Consider the following 18,611-nt stretch of genomic DNA (forward strand, 5'->3'; position numbering starts at 1 on the left):
CCCCAGGTAGAATGGAGCTTGGGGGGGGATAGGGGCCAGCCCCAGCCCCTGGCAGCGGTGTGGGGAGGGTGTCAGCCCCAGATCCTGGCAGTGGTGGGGGGAGCCGGGGCGAAGGAGGGGTCAGCCCCTGGCTGCGGTGTGGGGAGCTGTGGGGGAGGGGTCAGCCTGTGGGAAGGAGCAGAAAAGAGCGTTGGGGCTGCGGTATAGCACTTGCATAGGCTTTCTTTGCCCTGTTTTGCTGTAAGAGTTAACAGTGAGAGATTGCTAGTCCCACGTCAGTGGGTGGGTTTGTGCAAATTAGGAGCGTACAGGGAAACCAGCAAGAGGAAGGCGGCTGCAAGACTTGTCTGTCTTTGAACAGAATTGTGTGTTAAGGGTTCTTGCTTTGAATTCTTCCACGGGAGTCATTTTGGGGAAGGGTTCCTCACTTGGAGTTACCTAGTTATGGTGTTTGTTGCGTGTCTGGGAGCTCGTCACAGTGAGGTAGAAAGCGGTGGGCGCAGAGGTGTGCGGTGCGTCGCAGACTCTCGGCATCGCTTCTCGGCTCCTTGGAGCTCAGATCAAGTGTAGTACCTGTTCTTATCAGTTTAATATCTGATATGTCCTTTATTTAAGGACTGTATATTAAATTGATTTTTGGAACGGGGGGCTGGACTAGGAGCTTGCTCTGCCCACCCCATGCATTGACCTGGTATTGCAGTGTCTCCAGGAACGGTGCATCCCCTTTTGGGGAAGAATGGTCTGGTTTGAAAAGTAGAAAAAGTTTTACTGTGATGATGCTTCTTTAAAGCGGATTTTTTTCAAGTAGTTGAAAAATCTGAAATCTGTACCGCTGTGGTTTCTTTGGGACAAAGTATTCTTGCAATTGCTTGGGAGTGTTTTGTGGGGCTACAGATGTAGGGTTCTCTGTCTCACTAGAGGATTGTTTGAGAAGCTGGGATCCTCCTTTCTGCTGTGAGTCTTTTCAACAGTAATGAGGGACAAATGCTTTCCAGACTGTGGGTCTGTTGGGGAGTCGGTTGGTTGGTTTTTTGTTTGTTTGTTTTGGGAGGAGCGGGGCGGGGATCAGTAATATTTGAGGTCACACGTATCTCAACAGCTGTGTGAGTTACACAGACTTCTCCCCACCCAGCCCATGTCCCATGTATCTTGGTTTGTAAGATCAAGACAAGGCACTAGGTGTCATGCTGCGCCCGGCACACAGGGGTCCCAATCCTGATTCTTCTCCCCCCACCCCCGAACCTACTGTAATGTAAACGCTAAATAATAATCCTTAACTTCTCAGCGTTGCCACCCTGACCATTGGAAAATCATGAGTCAGACTCCCCAAAATCACGAGATTGGCTTAAAGATCATGAGGATTCTTTAAAAAAAAAATGTAATGTGGGTTCTCTTTATTTCCCTTCCGGTTTCTGAACCAGGCAAGATAGAAACTTACCTTTCTAGTGCAGCCAGGGCTCCAGAGAGCAGGAGCCCCGGACACCCAGGGCTGGCAGACAGCAGGGGGCTCCTCGTGGTTGTGTGTTCCAGACTTCCATTTCACCAACCAAGTATCAAATGTGAACTCCACTAGAACAGCCTTAACATGGAGTCACAGACAGCCCCCTTGGGCACCCTGAATCCATCTTGCCACCCAGGTGAGCCTGCCTTTGTGACAGATGGTCCCTTGCACCAAAAACCATAACAATATTTCGGTCCCTCGGACTGGTCACTCAGCCAGCTGAATTGCACCTCAGATCTCAAACCGAAGACAATGTTCGTGGCCAATCCTATAATAAACTAGCTAAATCTTTCCGAACTAGGAAAAGAAATAAGAAATTATTTACCAGGTTAAAGCAGGTAAACATACACACAAAGGAGTTACAGTCTGAGGTTTCAAAAAGTAGTAGAAGCTGCTGGAACATGCAAGCTCTGTAGATCCTTTAGGGTTAACCCTAGCCAAACAGCTGGGATCCCTTGCTTATGCTTATGCTTGTAAGGCAAGCCATCCCCCTGAAGTCCAAGCAGCATAGGGACAACAGTTTCTTCTTGACAGGGATTTTTATTCCATTCCCCCCAGAGCTGATGGGGCAAGTGTTTGTGCAGGTCTCCGCCTCCTCATGGGTGGGGGTGTGAGGCGGAGCAATCAACCAAGCCTTTTGTCCACGGATGATCCACAGGGGCTTGTCTGATGTCTCAGGGTCTTCTCTTGGTGGAAAGGAGATGACTCCTCTTCTGGTAAACTAGCATTTCACACTTGGGAATGCTTCTCTCCTGACTGGTGGCGGCCAGGGGGTTTAGAGTTTTAGAGCCAAGGCTTATATATCACCTTATAACGTGGGATACAGATATTATAGGTGAGAAGAATGCATGCAGCAACTCACCAGCTTTTCATAAAGTCTAAACACGAAACACATTTTTATAAAAATAATGCCCGTTTTAACAACACTAACACACAGGTGAGCAAGACTAGTTTCCAGCCATGCATTTGTCACTTTTCTAGGGGCCTTGGCATAAGCTGGCACCTGGTCTGCCAGTGTCAGAGAAGAGGATCTTCCCTCTTATCCCCAGGGGTCCCCCAGGGGTCTGTACTGGGACCAGTACCGTTCAACTTATTCATAAATGACCGGGGGAAAGGGGTAAACAGTGAGGTGGCAAAATTTGCAGACGATACAAAACTACTCAGAATAGTTAAGGCCAAAGCAGACTGCCAAGAGCTACAAAGAGCTCTCGCAAAACCGGGTGACTGGGCAACAAAATGGCAGAGGAAAGTCAGTGTTGATCAATGCAAAGTAACGCACACTGGAAAACATAATCCCAGCTATACCTATAAAACGATTGGGGGCGGGGGAGGGGGAGGGGAAGGGTCTAAATGAGCTGTTACCACTCAAGAAAGAGACCTAGGAGTCATTGTGGACAGTTCTCTGAAAACATCCACTGAATGTGCAGTGGAGTGTTGGGAATCATTAAGACAGGGATAGATAATAAGACAGAAAATACCTGCGTGCAGATGCGGTCGCCCCATCTCAAAAGAGGCATATTGGAATTGGAAAGATTCAGAAAAGGGCAAGAAAAATGATGAGGGGGTATGGAACAGCTTCTGTATAAGAAGAGATTCTTAAGATTGGGCCTTTTCAGCTTGGAAAAGAGCCGACTAAGAGGGGATACGATGGAGGTCTATAAAATCATGACTGGCGTGGAGAAAGTAAATAAGGAAGTGTTATGTACTCCTCATAATACAAGACCTAGGGGTCACCAAATTAAATTTACAGGCAGCCGGTTTAAAACAAACAAAAGAAAGTATTTCTTCACACAACACACAGTCAACCTGCGGAACTCTTTGCCAGAGGACGTTGCGAAGGCCAAGAACATAACAGGTTTCAAAAAAGAACTAGATAAATTCATGGAGGATAGGTCCATTGATGGCGCTTAGCCAGTGGTATCCCTAGCTAACCCCTATTTGCCAGAAGCTGGGAATGGGCGACAGGGGATGGATGATTGCCTGTTCCGTTCATTCCCTCTGGGGCCCCTGGCATTGGCCGCTGTCAGAAGACAGGATACTGGGCTAGATGGACTTTTGGTCTGACCCAGTTTGGCCGTTCTTACGCGCTTATCCCATAACCACTTAAGTTTTCTTTTAGAGCCTTCGGTGAGGGACCCCGTCAAAGGCTTTCTGAAAATCCCAGTTCGCAGTATCGACTGAAGCATCCTTATCCACATGCTTGCTGAGATCCTCAAAGAATTCTAGAAGATTGGTGAGGTAGGAGTTCCCTTTACAAAAGCTGTGTTCACCCTTTCCCAATACATCCTGTTTATCTGGGTGCCTGATCATTCTTTACTACCAATTTGCCTGTTACTGAAGTTAGGCTCAGCAGCCTGCAATTGCCAGGGTCGCCCCTGGAGCCCATTTTAAAAATTGGCATTACATTAGCTACCTGCCAGTCGTCTGCAACAGAGGCTTGCTTCAGTGGTAGCTTGCGTACTACGGCTAGTAGTTGTGCAATTTCATCTCTGAGTTCCCTCAGAACTCGTGGTCGAATGCCATCTGGTCCTGGTGACTTATTCCTGTTTAATTTAACGATTTGTTCTAAAACCTCTTATACTGGGATGGGACTTCAGATTTGTCACCCAATAAGGACAGCTCCGATGTGGGACTCTCCCTCCCGTCCTCTGCAGTGAAGACAGCTGCAAAGAATTCATGAAGCTCCTCTGCAATGGCCTTGTCTTCCTAGAGTGCTCCTTTGTCAGCTAGTGGCCCCACCGCCTCTTTGGCAGGCTGCCTGCTTCTGATGTACTTTAAAACATTCTTATGGTTAGCTTTTGTGTCGTTAGCACGTTGCTTCTCAGATTCTTTCTTGGCCTGACTTGTTATACTTTGACACTTGCCCGGCCAGAGTTCATGCACCTTCCTATTATCCTCACTAGGATTTGATTTCCAAATTTTGAAGGATGACTTTTGGCCTCTAACGGCCTCCATTACTCTGCCGTTTATGGTGTCTGCCAGGCTGAGCTGGCAGCGCGGCCGGGGCCGGTCCAGTGCCAGGACGGGGAATCACTCCGTCCTCTCGGGAGTGGTGCGATTAGCCAGGTCAGGGTCTGCCCCCAGCCCTGGCCAGACTCCCTCAGGACCACTTGCCTGGAGATAGGATGACCATACGTCCCCGTTTGGCTGGAGCAGTTCCCTTTTTAAGCTCTGTTCCGGCCATCCTGCCTTTTTTTTTCTTTTTTTTTTCTTCCCTTTTTTGACAAAAACGGCCATTTATCCCGTTTGCTCTTGCCAACTGACGAGTTGGCAAGAGCAAATAAACAAATGGCCAGTTTACCAAAAAAGTCCGGTGCGACCCCCTAGCGGGGCGTGGAGGAACGTGCGTGTGTGTGTGGGGGGGAAGAGTGGCGACACGAGGTGTCAGGCAGCAGGGCTTGTCGGGGGCGGGGCCCTAGCCCTAGCCCTAGCCCCAGGTAGAATGGAGCTTGGGGGGGGATAGGGGCCAGCCCCAGCCCCTGGCAGCGGTGTGGGGAGGGTGTCAGCCCCAGATCCTGGCAGTGGTGGGGGGAGCCGGGGCGAAGGAGGGGTCAGCCCCTGGCTGCGGTGTGGGGAGCTGTGGGGGAGGGGTCAGCCTGTGGGAAGGAGCAGAAAAGAGCGTTGGGGCTGCGGTATAGCACTTGCATAGGCTTTCTTTGCCCTGTTTTGCTGTAAGAGTTAACAGTGAGAGATTGCTAGTCCCACGTCAGTGGGTGGGTTTGTGCAAATTAGGAGCGTACAGGGAAACCAGCAAGAGGAAGGCGGCTGCAAGACTTGTCTGTCTTTGAACAGAATTGTGTGTTAAGGGTTCTTGCTTTGAATTCTTCCACGGGAGTCATTTTGGGGAAGGGTTCCTCACTTGGAGTTACCTAGTTATGGTGTTTGTTGCGTGTCTGGGAGCTCGTCACAGTGAGGTAGAAAGCGGTGGGCGCAGAGGTGTGCGGTGCGTCGCAGACTCTCGGCATCGCTTCTCGGCTCCTTGGAGCTCAGATCAAGTGTAGTACCTGTTCTTATCAGTTTAATATCTGATATGTCCTTTATTTAAGGACTGTATATTAAATTGATTTTTGGAACGGGGGGCTGGACTAGGAGCTTGCTCTGCCCACCCCATGCATTGACCTGGTATTGCAGTGTCTCCAGGAATGGTGCATCCCCTTTTGGGGAAGAATGGTCTGGTTTGAAAAGTAGAAAGAGTTTTACTGTGATGATGCTTCTTTAAAGCGGATTTTTTTCAAGTAGTTGAAAAATCTGAAATCTGTACCGCTGTGGTTTCTTTGGGACAAAGTATCCTTGCAATTGCTTGGGAGTGTTTTGTGGGGCTACAGATGTAGGGTTCTCTGTCTCACTAGAGGATTGTTTGAGAAGCTGGGATCCTCCTTTCTGCTGTGAGTCTTTTCAACAGTAATGAGGGACAAATGCTTTCCAGACTGTGGGTCTGTTGGGGAGTCGGTTGGTTGGTTTTTTGTTTGTTTGTTTTGGGAGGAGCGGGGCGGGGATCAGTAATATTTGAGGTCACACGTATCTCAACAGCTGTGTGAGTTACACAGACTTCTCCCCACCCAGCCCATGTCCCATGTATCTTGGTTTGTAAGATCAAGACAAGGCACTAGGTGTCATGCTGCGCCCGGCACACAGGGGTCCCAATCCTGATTCTTCCCCCCCCACCCCCGAACCTACTGTAATGTAAACGCTAAATAATAATCCTTAACTTCTCAGCGTTGCCACCCTGACCATTGGAAAATCATGAGTCAGACTCCCCAAAATCACGAGATTGGCTTAAAGATCATGAGGATTCTTTAAAAAAAAAATGTAATGTGGGTTCTCTTTATTTCCCTTCCGGTTTCTGAACCAGGCAAGATAGAAACTTACCTTTCTAGTGCAGCCAGGGCTCCAGAGAGCAGGAGCCCCGGACACCCAGGGCTGGCAGACAGCAGGGGGCTCCTCGTGGTTGTGTGTTCCAGACTTCCATTTCACCAACCAAGTATCAAATGTGAACTCCACTAGAACAGCCTTAACATGGAGTCACAGACAGCCCCCTTGGGCACCCTGAATCCATCTTGCCACCCAGGTGAGCCTGCCTTTGTGACAGATGGTCCCTTGCACCAAAAACCATAACAATATTTCGGTCCCTCGGACTGGTCACTCAGCCAGCTGAATTGCACCTCAGATCTCAAACCGAAGACAATGTTCGTGGCCAATCCTATAATAAACTAGCTAAATCTTTCCGAACTAGGAAAAGAAATAAGAAATTATTTACCAGGTTAAAGCAGGTAAACATACACACAAAGGAGTTACAGTCTGAGGTTTCAAAAAGTAGTAGAAGCTGCTGGAACATGCAAGCTCTGTAGATCCTTTAGGGTTAACCCTAGCCAAACAGCTGGGATCCCTTGCTTATGCTTATGCTTGTAAGGCAAGCCATCCCCCTGAAGTCCAAGCAGCATAGGGACAACAGTTTCTTCTTGACAGGGATTTTTATTCCATTCCCCCCAGAGCTGATGGGGCAAGTGTTTGTGCAGGTCTCCGCCTCCTCATGGGTGGGGGTGTGAGGCGGAGCAATCAACCAAGCCTTTTGTCCACGGATGATCCACAGGGGCTTGTCTGATGTCTCAGGGTCTTCTCTTGGTGGAAAGGAGATGACTCCTCTTCTGGTAAACTAGCATTTCACACTTGGGAATGCTTCTCTCCTGACTGGTGGCGGCCAGGGGGTTTAGAGTTTTAGAGCCAAGGCTTATATATCACCTTATAACGTGGGATACAGATATTATAGGTGAGAAGAATGCATGCAGCAACTCACCAGCTTTTCATAAAGTCTAAACACGAAACACATTTTTATAAAAATAATGCCCGTTTTAACAACACTAACACACAGGTGAGCAAGACTAGTTTCCAGCCATGCATTTGTCACTTTTCTAGGGGCCTTGGCATAAGCTGGCACCTGGTCTGCCAGTGTCAGAGAAGAGGATCTTCCCTCTTATCCCCAGGGGTCCCCCAGGGGTCTGTACTGGGACCAGTACCGTTCAACTTATTCATAAATGACCGGGGGAAAGGGGTAAACAGTGAGGTGGCAAAATTTGCAGACGATACAAAACTACTCAGAATAGTTAAGGCCAAAGCAGACTGCCAAGAGCTACAAAGAGCTCTCGCAAAACCGGGTGACTGGGCAACAAAATGGCAGAGGAAAGTCAGTGTTGATCAATGCAAAGTAACGCACACTGGAAAACATAATCCCAGCTATACCTATAAAACGATTGGGGGCGGGGGAGGGGGAGGGGAAGGGTCTAAATGAGCTGTTACCACTCAAGAAAGAGACCTAGGAGTCATTGTGGACAGTTCTCTGAAAACATCCACTGAATGTGCAGTGGAGTGTTGGGAATCATTAAGACAGGGATAGATAATAAGACAGAAAATACCTGCGTGCAGATGCGGTCGCCCCATCTCAAAAAAGGCATATTGGAATTGGAAAGATTCAGAAAAGGGAAAGAAAAATGATGAGGGGGTATGGAACAGCTTCTGTATAAGAAGAGATTCTTAAGATTGGGCCTTTTCAGCTTGGAAAAGAGCTGACTAAGAGGGGATACGATGGAGGTCTATAAAATCATGACTGGCGTGGAGAAAGTAAATAAGGAAGTGTTATGTACTCCTTCTCATAATACAAGACCTAGGGGTCACCAAATTAAATTTACAGGCAGCCGGTTTAAAACAAACAAAAGAAAGTATTTCTTCACACAACACACAGTCAACCTGCGGAACTCTTTGCCAGAGGACGTTGCGAAGGCCAAGAACATAACAGGTTTCAAAAAAGAACTAGATAAATTCATGGAGGATAGGTCCATTGATGGCGCTTAGCCAGTGGTATCCCTAGCTAACCCCTATTTGCCAGAAGCTGGGAATGGGCGACAGGGGATGGATGATTGCCTGTTCCGTTCATTCCCTCTGGGGCCCCTGGCATTGGCCGCTGTCAGAAGACAGGATACTGGGCTAGATGGACTTTTGGTCTGACCCAGTTTGGCCGTTCTTACGCGCTTATCCCATAACCACTTAAGTTTTCTTTTAGAGCCTTCGGTGAGGGACCCCGTCAAAGGCTTTCTGAAAATCCCAGTTCGCAGTATCGACTGAAGCATCCTTATCCACATGCTTGCTGAGATCCTCAAAGAATTCTAGAAGATTGGTGAGGTAGGAGTTCCCTTTACAAAAGCTGTGTTCACCCTTTCCCAATACATCCTGTTTATCTGGGTGCCTGATCATTCTTTACTACCAATTTGCCTGTTACTGAAGTTAGGCTCAGCAGCCTGCAATTGCCAGGGTCGCCCCTGGAGCCCATTTTAAAAATTGGCATTACATTAGCTACCTGCCAGTCGTCTGCAACAGAGGCTTGCTTCAGTGGTAGCTTGCGTACTACGGCTAGTAGTTGTGCAATTTCATCTCTGAGTTCCCTCAGAACTCGTGGTCGAATGCCATCTGGTCCTGGTGACTTATTCCTGTTTAATTTAACGATTTGTTCTAAAACCTCTTATACTGGGATGGGACTTCAGATTTGTCACCCAATAAGGACAGCTCCGATGTGGGACTCTCCCTCCCGTCCTCTGCAGTGAAGACAGCTGCAAAGAATTCATGAAGCTCCTCTGCAATGGCCTTGTCTTCCTAGAGTGCTCCTTTGTCAGCTAGTGGCCCCACCGCCTCTTTGGCAGGCTGCCTGCTTCTGATGTACTTTAAAACATTCTTATGGTTAGCTTTTGTGTCGTTAGCACGTTGCTTCTCAGATTCTTTCTTGGCCTGACTTGTTATACTTTGACACTTGCCCGGCCAGAGTTCATGCACCTTCCTATTATCCTCACTAGGATTTGATTTCCAAATTTTGAAGGATGACTTTTGGCCTCTAACGGCCTCCATTACTCTGCCGTTTATGGTGTCTGCCAGGCTGAGCTGGCAGCGCGGCCGGGGCCGGTCCAGTGCCAGGACGGGGAATCACTCCGTCCTCTCGGGAGTGGTGCGATTAGCCAGGTCAGGGTCTGCCCCCAGCCCTGGCCAGACTCCCTCAGGACCACTTGCCTGGAGATAGGATGACCATACGTCCCCGTTTGGCTGGAGCAGTTCCCTTTTTAAGCTCTGTTCCGGCCATCCTGCCTTTTTTTTTCTTTTTTTTTTCTTCCCTTTTTTGACAAAAACGGCCATTTATCCCGTTTGCTCTTGCCAACTGATGAGTTGGCAAGAGCAAATAAACAAATGGCCAGTTTACCAAAAAAGTCCGGTGCGACCCCCTAGCGGGGCGTGGAGGAACGTGCGTGTGTGTGTGGGGGGGAAGAGTGGCGACACGAGGTGTCAGGCAGCAGGGCTTGTCGGGGGCGGGGCCCTAGCCCTAGCCCTAGCCCCAGGTAGAATGGAGCTTGGGGGGGGATAGGGGCCAGCCCCAGCCCCTGGCAGCGGTGTGGGGAGGGTGTCAGCCCCAGATCCTGGCAGTGGTGGGGGGAGCCGGGGCGAAGGAGGGGTCAGCCCCTGGCTGCGGTGTGGGGAGCTGTGGGGGAGGGGTCAGCCTGTGGGAAGGAGCAGAAAAGAGCGTTGGGGCTGCGGTATAGCACTTGCATAGGCTTTCTTTGCCCTGTTTTGCTGTAAGAGTTAACAGTGAGAGATTGCTAGTCCCACGTCAGTGGGTGGGTTTGTGCAAATTAGGAGCGTACAGGGAAACCAGCAAGAGGAAGGCGGCTGCAAGACTTGTCTGTCTTTGAACAGAATTGTGTGTTAAGGGTTCTTGCTTTGAATTCTTCCACGGGAGTCATTTTGGGGAAGGGTTCCTCACTTGGAGTTACCTAGTTATGGTGTTTGTTGCGTGTCTGGGAGCTCGTCACAGTGAGGTAGAAAGCGGTGGGCGCAGAGGTGTGCGGTGCGTCGCAGACTCTCGGCATCGCTTCTCGGCTCCTTGGAGCTCAGATCAAGTGTAGTACCTGTTCTTATCAGTTTAATATCTGATATGTCCTTTATTTAAGGACTGTATATTAAATTGATTTTTGGAACGGGGGGCTGGACTAGGAGCTTGCTCTGCCCACCCCATGCATTGACCTGGTATTGCAGTGTCTCCAGGAATGGTGCATCCCCTTTTGGGGAAGAATGGTCTGGTTTGAAAAGTAGAAAGAGTTTTACTGTGATGATGCTTCTTTAAAGCGGATTTTTTTCAAGTAGTTGAAAAATCTGAAATCTGTACCGCTGTGGTTTCTTTGGGACAAAGTATCCTTGCAATTGCTTGGGAGTGTTTTGTGGGGCTACAGATGTAGGGTTCTCTGTCTCACTAGAGGATTGTTTGAGAAGCTGGGATCCTCCTTTCTGCTGTGAGTCTTTTCAACAGTAATGAGGGACAAATGCTTTCCAGACTGTGGGTCTGTTGGGGAGTCGGTTGGTTGGTTTTTTGTTTGTTTGTTTTGGGAGGAGCGGGGCGGGGATCAGTAATATTTGAGGTCACACGTATCTCAACAGCTGTGTGAGTTACACAGACTTCTCCCCACCCAGCCCATGTCCCATGTATCTTGGTTTGTAAGATCAAGACAAGGCACTAGGTGTCATGCTGCGCCCGGCACACAGGGGTCCCAATCCTGATTCTTCCCCCCCCACCCCCGAACCTACTGTAATGTAAACGCTAAATAATAATCCTTAACTTCTCAGCGTTGCCACCCTGACCATTGGAAAATCATGAGTCAGACTCCCCAAAATCACGAGATTGGCTTAAAGATCATGAGGATTCTTTAAAAAAAAAAAGTAATGTGGGTTCTCTTTATTTCCCTTCCGGTTTCTGAACCAGGCAAGATAGAAACTTACCTTTCTAGTGCAGCCAGGGCTCCAGAGAGCAGGAGCCCCGGACACCCAGGGCTGGCAGACAGCAGGGGGCTCCTCGTGGTTGTGTGTTCCAGACTTCCATTTCACCAACCAAGTATCAAATGTGAACTCCACTAGAACAGCCTTAACATGGAGTCACAGACAGCCCCCTTGGGCACCCTGAATCCATCTTGCCACCCAGGTGAGCCTGCCTTTGTGACAGATGGTCCCTTGCACCAAAAACCATAACAATATTTCGGTCCCTCGGACTGGTCACTCAGCCAGCTGAATTGCACCTCAGATCTCAAACCGAAGACAATGTTCGTGGCCAATCCTATAATAAACTAGCTAAATCTTTCCGAACTAGGAAAAGAAATAAGAAATTATTTACCAGGTTAAAGCAGGTAAACATACACACAAAGGAGTTACAGTCTGAGGTTTCAAAAAGTAGTAGAAGCTGCTGGAACATGCAAGCTCTGTAGATCCTTTAGGGTTAACCCTAGCCAAACAGCTGGGATCCCTTGCTTATGCTTATGCTTGTAAGGCAAGCCATCCCCCTGAAGTCCAAGCAGCATAGGGACAACAGTTTCTTCTTGACAGGGATTTTTATTCCATTCCCCCCAGAGCTGATGGGGCAAGTGTTTGTGCAGGTCTCCGCCTCCTCATGGGTGGGGGTGTGAGGCGGAGCAATCAACCAAGCCTTTTGTCCACGGATGATCCACAGGGGCTTGTCTGATGTCTCAGGGTCTTCTCTTGGTGGAAAGGAGATGACTCCTCTTCTGGTAAACTAGCATTTCACACTTGGGAATGCTTCTCTCCTGACTGGTGGCGGCCAGGGGGTTTAGAGTTTTAGAGCCAAGGCTTATATATCACCTTATAACGTGGGATACAGATATTATAGGTGAGAAGAATGCATGCAGCAACTCACCAGCTTTTCATAAAGTCTAAACACGAAACACATTTTTATAAAAATAATGCCCGTTTTAACAACACTAACACACAGGTGAGCAAGACTAGTTTCCAGCCATGCATTTGTCACTTTTCTAGGGGCCTTGGCATAAGCTGGCACCTGGTCTGCCAGTGTCAGAGAAGAGGATCTTCCCTCTTATCCCCAGGGGTCCCCCAGGGGTCTGTACTGGGACCAGTACCGTTCAACTTATTCATAAATGACCGGGGGAAAGGGGTAAACAGTGAGGTGGCAAAATTTGCAGACGATACAAAACTACTCAGAATAGTTAAGGCCAAAGCAGACTGCCAAGAGCTACAAAGAGCTCTCGCAAAACCGGGTGACTGGGCAACAAAATGGCAGAGGAAAGTCAGTGTTGATCAATGCAAAGTAACGCACACTGGAAAACATAATCCCAGCTATACCTATAAAACGATTGGGGGCGGGGGAGGGGGAGGGGAAGGGTCTAAATGAGCTGTTACCACTCAAGAAAGAGACCTAGGAGTCATTGTGGACAGTTCTCTGAAAACATCCACTGAATGTGCAGTGGAGTGTTGGGAATCATTAAGACAGGGATAGATAATAAGACAGAAAATACCTGCGTGCAGATGCGGTCGCCCCATCTCAAAAGAGGCATATTGGAATTGGAAAGATTCAGAAAAGGGCAAGAAAAATGATGAGGGGGTATGGAACAGCTTCTGTATAAGAAGAGATTCTTAAGATTGGGCCTTTTCAGCTTGGAAAAGAGCTGACTAAGAGGGGATACGATGGAGGTCTATAAAATCATGACTGGCGTGGAGAAAGTAAATAAGGAAGTGTTATGTACTCCTTCTCATAATACAAGACCTAGGGGTCACCAAATTAAATTTACAGGCAGCCGGTTTAAAACAAACAAAAGAAAGTATTTCTTCACACAACACACAGTCAACCTGCGGAACTCTTTGCCAGAGGACGTTGCGAAGGCCAAGAACATAACAGGTTTCAAAAAAGAACTAGATAAATTCATGGAGGATAGGTCCATTGATGGCGCTTAGCCAGTGGTATCCCTAGCTAACCCCTATTTGCCAGAAGCTGGGAATGGGCGACAGGGGATGGATGATTGCCTGTTCCGTTCATTCCCTCTGGGGCCCCTGGCATTGGCCGCTGTCAGAAGACAGGATACTGGGCTAGATGGACTTTTGGTCTGACCCAGTTTGGCCGTTCTTACGCGCTTATCCCATAACCACTTAAGTTTTCTTTTAGAGCCTTCGGTGAGGGACCCCGTCAAAGGCTTTCTGAAAATCCCAGTTCGCAGTATCGACTGAAGCATCCTTATCCACATGCTTGCTGAGATCCTCAAAGAATTCTAGAAGATTGGTGAGGTAGGAGTTCCCTTTACAAAAGCTGTGTTCACCCTTTCCCAATACATCCTGTTTATCTGGGTGCCTGATCATTCTTTACTACCAATTTGCCTGTTACTGAAGTTAGGCTCAGCAGCCTGCAATTGCCAGGGTCGCCCCTGGAGCCCATTTTAAAAATTGGCATTACATTAGCTACCTGCCAGTCGTCTGCAACAGAGGCTTGCTTCAGTGGTAGCTTGCGTACTACGGCTAGTAGTTGTGCAATTTCATCTCTGAGTTCCCTCAGAACTCGTGGTCGAATGCCATCTGGTCCTGGTGACTTATTCCTGTTTAATTTAACGATTTGTTCTAAAACCTCTTATACTGGGATGGGACTTCAGATTTGTCACCCAATAAGGACAGCTCCGATGTGGGACTCTCCCTCCCGTCCTCTGCAGTGAAGACAGCTGCAAAGAATTCATGAAGCTCCTCTGCAATGGCCTTGTCTTCCTAGAGTGCTCCTTTGTCAGCTAGTGGCCCCACCGCCTCTTTGGCAGGCTGCCTGCTTCTGATGTACTTTAAAACATTCTTATGGTTAGCTTTTGTGTCGTTAGCACGTTGCTTCTCAGATTCTTTCTTGGCCTGACTTGTTATACTTTGACACTTACCCGGCCAGAGTTCATGCACCTTCCTATTATCCTCACTAGGATTTGATTTCCAAATTTTGAAGGATGACTTTTGGCCTCTAACGGCCTCCATTACTCTGCCGTTTATGGTGTCTGCCAGGCTGAGCTGGCAGCGCGGCCGGGGCCGGTCCAGTGCCAGGACGGGGAATCACTCCGTCCTCTCGGGAGTGGTGCGATTAGCCAGGTCAGGGTCTGCCCCCAGCCCTGGCCAGACTCCCTCAGGACCACTTGCCTGGAGATAGGATGACCATACGTCCCCGTTTGGCTGGAGCAGTTCCCTTTTTAAGCTCTGTTCCGGCCATCCTGCCTTTTTTTTTCTTTTTTTTTTCTTCCCTTTTTTGACAAAAACGGCCATTTATCCCGTTTGCTCTTGCCAACTGATGAGTTGGCAAGAGCAAATAAACCAATGGCCAGTTTACCAAAAAAGTCCGGTGCGACCCCCTAGCGGGGCGTGGAGGAACGTGCATGTGTGTGGGGGGGGGAAGAGTGGCGACACGAGGTGTCAGGCAGCAGGGCTTGTCGGGGGCGGGGCCCTAGCCCTAGCCCCAGGTAGAATGGAGCTTGGGGGGGGGATAGGGGCCAGCCCCTGGCAGCGGTGTGGGGAGGGTGTCAGCCCCAGATCCTGGCAGTGGTGGGGGGAGCCGGGGCGAAGGAGGGGTCAGCCCCTGGCTGCGGTGTGGGGAGCTGCGGGGGAGGGGTCAGCCTGTGGGAAGGAGCAGAAAAGAGCGTTGGGGCTGCGGTATAGCACTTGCATAGGCTTTCTTTGCCCTGTTTTGCTGTAAGAGTTAACAGTGAGAGATTGCTAGTCCCACGTCAGTGGGTGGGTTTGTGCAAATTAGGAGCGTACAGGGAAACCAGCAAGAGGAAGGCGGCTGCAAGACTTGTCTGTCTTTGAACAGAATTGTGTGTTAAGGGTTCTTGCTTTGAATTCTTCCACGGGAGTCATTTTGGGGAAGGGTTCCTCACTTGGAGTTACCTAGTTATGGTGTTTGTTGCGTGTCTGGGAGCTCGTCACAGTGAGGTAGAAAGCGGTGGGCGCAGAGGTGTGCGGTGCGTCGCAGACTCTCGGCATCGCTTCTCGGCTCCTTGGAGCTCAGATCAAGTGTAGTACCTGTTCTTATCAGTTTAATATCTGATATGTCCTTTATTTAAGGACTGTATATTAAATTGATTTTTGGAACGGGGGGCTGGACTAGGAGCTTGCTCTGCCCACCCCATGCATTGACCTGGTATTGCAGTGTCTCCAGGAATGGTGCATCCCCTTTTGGGGAAGAATGGTCTGGTTTGAAAAGTAGAAAGAGTTTTACTGTGATGATGCTTCTTTAAAGCAGATTTTTTTCAAGTAGTTGAAAAATCTGAAATCTGTACCGCTGTGGTTTCTTTGGGACAAAGTATTCTTGCAATTGCTTGGGAGTGTTTTGTGGGGCTACAGATGTAGGGTTCTCTGTCTCACTAGAGGATTGTTTGAGAAGCTGGGATCCTCCTTTCTGCTGTGAGTCTTTTCAACAGTAATGAGGGACAAATGCTTTCCAGACTGTGGGTCTGTTGGGGAGTCGGTTGGTTGGTTTTTTGTTTGTTTGTTTTGGGAGGAGCGGGGCGGGGATCAGTAATATTTGAGGTCACACGTATCTCAACAGCTGTGTGAGTTACACAGACTTCTCCCCACCCAGCCCATGTCCCATGTATCTTGGTTTGTAAGATCAAGACAAGGCACTAGGTGTCATGCTGCGCCCGGCACACAGGGGTCCCAATCCTGATTCTTCCCCCCCCACCCCCGAACCTACTGTAATGTAAACGCTAAATAATAATCCTTAACTTCTCAGCGTTGCCACCCTGACCATTGGAAAATCATGAGTCAGACTCCCCAAAATCACGAGATTGGCTTAAAGATCATGAGGATTCTTTAAAAAAAAAATGTAATGTGGGTTCTCTTTATTTCCCTTCCGGTTTCTGAACCAGGCAAGATAGAAACTTACCTTTCTAGTGCAGCCAGGGCTCCAGAGAGCAGGAGCCCCGGACACCCAGGGCTGGCAGACAGCAGGGGGCTCCTCGTGGTTGTGTGTTCCAGACTTCCATTTCACCAACCAAGTATCAAATGTGAACTCCACTAGAACAGCCTTAACATGGAGTCACAGACAGCCCCCTTGGGCACCCTGAATCCATCTTGCCACCCAGGTGAGCCTGCCTTTGTGACAGATGGTCCCTTGCACCAAAAACCATAACAATATTTCGGTCCCTCGGACTGGTCACTCAGCCAGCTGAATTGCACCTCAGATCTCAAACCGAAGACAATGTTCGTGGCCAATCCTATAATAAACTAGCTAAATCTTTCCGAACTAGGAAAAGAAATAAGAAATTATTTACCAGGTTAAAGCAGGTAAACATACACACAAAGGAGTTACAGTCTGAGGTTTCAAAAAGTAGTAGAAGCTGCTGGAACATGCAAGCTCTGTAGATCCTTTAGGGTTAACCCTAGCCAAACAGCTGGGATCCCTTGCTTATGCTTATGCTTGTAAGGCAAGCCATCCCCCTGAAGTCCAAGCAGCATAGGGACAACAGTTTCTTCTTGACAGGGATTTTTATTCCATTCCCCCCAGAGCTGATGGGGCAAGTGTTTGTGCAGGTCTCCGCCTCCTCATGGGTGGGGGTGTGAGGCGGAGCAATCAACCAAGCCTTTTGTCCACGGATGATCCACAGGGGCTTGTCTGATGTCTCAGGGTCTTCTCTTGGTGGAAAGGAGATGACTCCTCTTCTGGTAAACTAGCATTTCACACTTGGGAATGCTTCTCTCCTGACTGGTGGCGGCCAGGGGGTTTAGAGTTTTAGAGCCAAGGCTTATATATCACCTTATAACGTGGGATACAGATATTATAGGTGAGAAGAATGCATGCAGCAACTCACCAGCTTTTCATAAAGTCTAAACACGAAACACATTTTTATAAAAATAATGCCCGTTTTAACAACACTAACACACAGGTGAGCAAGACTAGTTTCCAGCCATGCATTTGTCACTTTTCTAGGGGCCTTGGCATAAGCTGGCACCTGGTCTGCCAGTGTCAGAGAAGAGGATCTTCCCTCTTATCCCCAGGGGTCCCCCAGGGGTCTGTACTGGGACCAGTACCGTTCAACTTATTCATAAATGACCGGGGGAAAGGGGTAAACAGTGAGGTGGCAAAATTTGCAGACGATACAAAACTACTCAGAATAGTTAAGGCCAAAGCAGACTGCCAAGAGCTACAAAGAGCTCTCGCAAAACCGGGTGACTGGGCAACAAAATGGCAGAGGAAAGTCAGTGTTGATCAATGCAAAGTAACGCACACTGGAAAACATAATCCCAGCTATACCTATAAAACGATTGGGGGCGGGGGAGGGGGAGGGGAAGGGTCTAAATGAGCTGTTACCACTCAAGAAAGAGACCTAGGAGTCATTGTGGACAGTTCTCTGAAAACATCCACTGAATGTGCAGTGGAGTGTTGGGAATCATTAAGACAGGGATAGATAATAAGACAGAAAATACCTGCGTGCAGATGCGGTCGCCCCATCTCAAAAGAGGCATATTGGAATTGGAAAGATTCAGAAAAGGGCAAGAAAAATGATGAGGGGGTATGGAACAGCTTCTGTATAAGAAGAGATTCTTAAGATTGGGCCTTTTCAGCTTGGAAAAGAGCCGACTAAGAGGGGATACGATGGAGGTCTATAAAATCATGACTGGCGTGGAGAAAGTAAATAAGGAAGTGTTATGTACTCCTTCTCATAATACAAGACCTAGGGGTCACCAAATTAAATTTACAGGCAGCCGGTTTAAAACAAACAAAAGAAAGTATTTCTTCACACAACACACAGTCAACCTGCGGAACTCTTTGCCAGAGGACGTTGCGAAGGCCAAGAACATAACAGGTTTCAAAAAAGAACTAGATAAATTCATGGAGGATAGGTCCATTGATGGCGCTTAGCCAGTGGTATCCCTAGCTAACCCCTATTTGCCAGAAGCTGGGAATGGGCGACAGGGGATGGATGATTGCCTGTTCCGTTCATTCCCTCTGGGGCCCCTGGCATTGGCCGCTGTCAGAAGACAGGATACTGGGCTAGATGGACTTTTGGTCTGACCCAGTTTGGCCGTTCTTACGCGCTTATCCCATAACCACTTAAGTTTTCTTTTAGAGCCTTCGGTGAGGGACCCCGTCAAAGGCTTTCTGAAAATCCCAGTTCGCAGTATCGACTGAAGCATCCTTATCCACATGCTTGCTGAGATCCTCAAAGAATTCTAGAAGATTGGTGAGGTAGGAGTTCCCTTTACAAAAGCTGTGTTCACCCTTTCCCAATACATCCTGTTTATCTGGGTGCCTGATCATTCTTTA

General features: G+C 48.5%; 4 non-coding genes across 4 annotated transcripts; all 4 read left to right on the forward strand.

The window, feature by feature from the left end:
• Positions 1 to 532: 532 nt before the first annotated feature.
• Positions 533 to 725, forward strand: LOC125633155 (U2 spliceosomal RNA). Its single transcript, XR_007355532.2, has one exon. It is a non-coding gene; the product is annotated as a U2 spliceosomal RNA (small nuclear RNA).
• Positions 726 to 5,464: 4,739 nt separating this feature from the next.
• LOC142071288 (U2 spliceosomal RNA) lies at positions 5,465 to 5,657 on the forward strand. Its single transcript, XR_012667363.1, has one exon. It is a non-coding gene; the product is annotated as a U2 spliceosomal RNA (small nuclear RNA).
• A 4,742-nt stretch (positions 5,658 to 10,399) lies between these two features.
• LOC125633153 (U2 spliceosomal RNA) lies at positions 10,400 to 10,592 on the forward strand. Its single transcript, XR_007355530.2, has one exon. It is a non-coding gene; the product is annotated as a U2 spliceosomal RNA (small nuclear RNA).
• A 4,731-nt stretch (positions 10,593 to 15,323) lies between these two features.
• On the forward strand, positions 15,324 to 15,516 carry LOC142071289 (U2 spliceosomal RNA). Its single transcript, XR_012667364.1, has one exon. It is a non-coding gene; the product is annotated as a U2 spliceosomal RNA (small nuclear RNA).
• Positions 15,517 to 18,611: the final 3,095 nt, after the last annotated feature.

This window comes from Caretta caretta, chromosome 2 (assembly GCF_965140235.1).
Source record: "Caretta caretta isolate rCarCar2 chromosome 2, rCarCar1.hap1, whole genome shotgun sequence".
Classification (NCBI taxonomy): Eukaryota; Metazoa; Chordata; order Testudines; family Cheloniidae; genus Caretta; species Caretta caretta.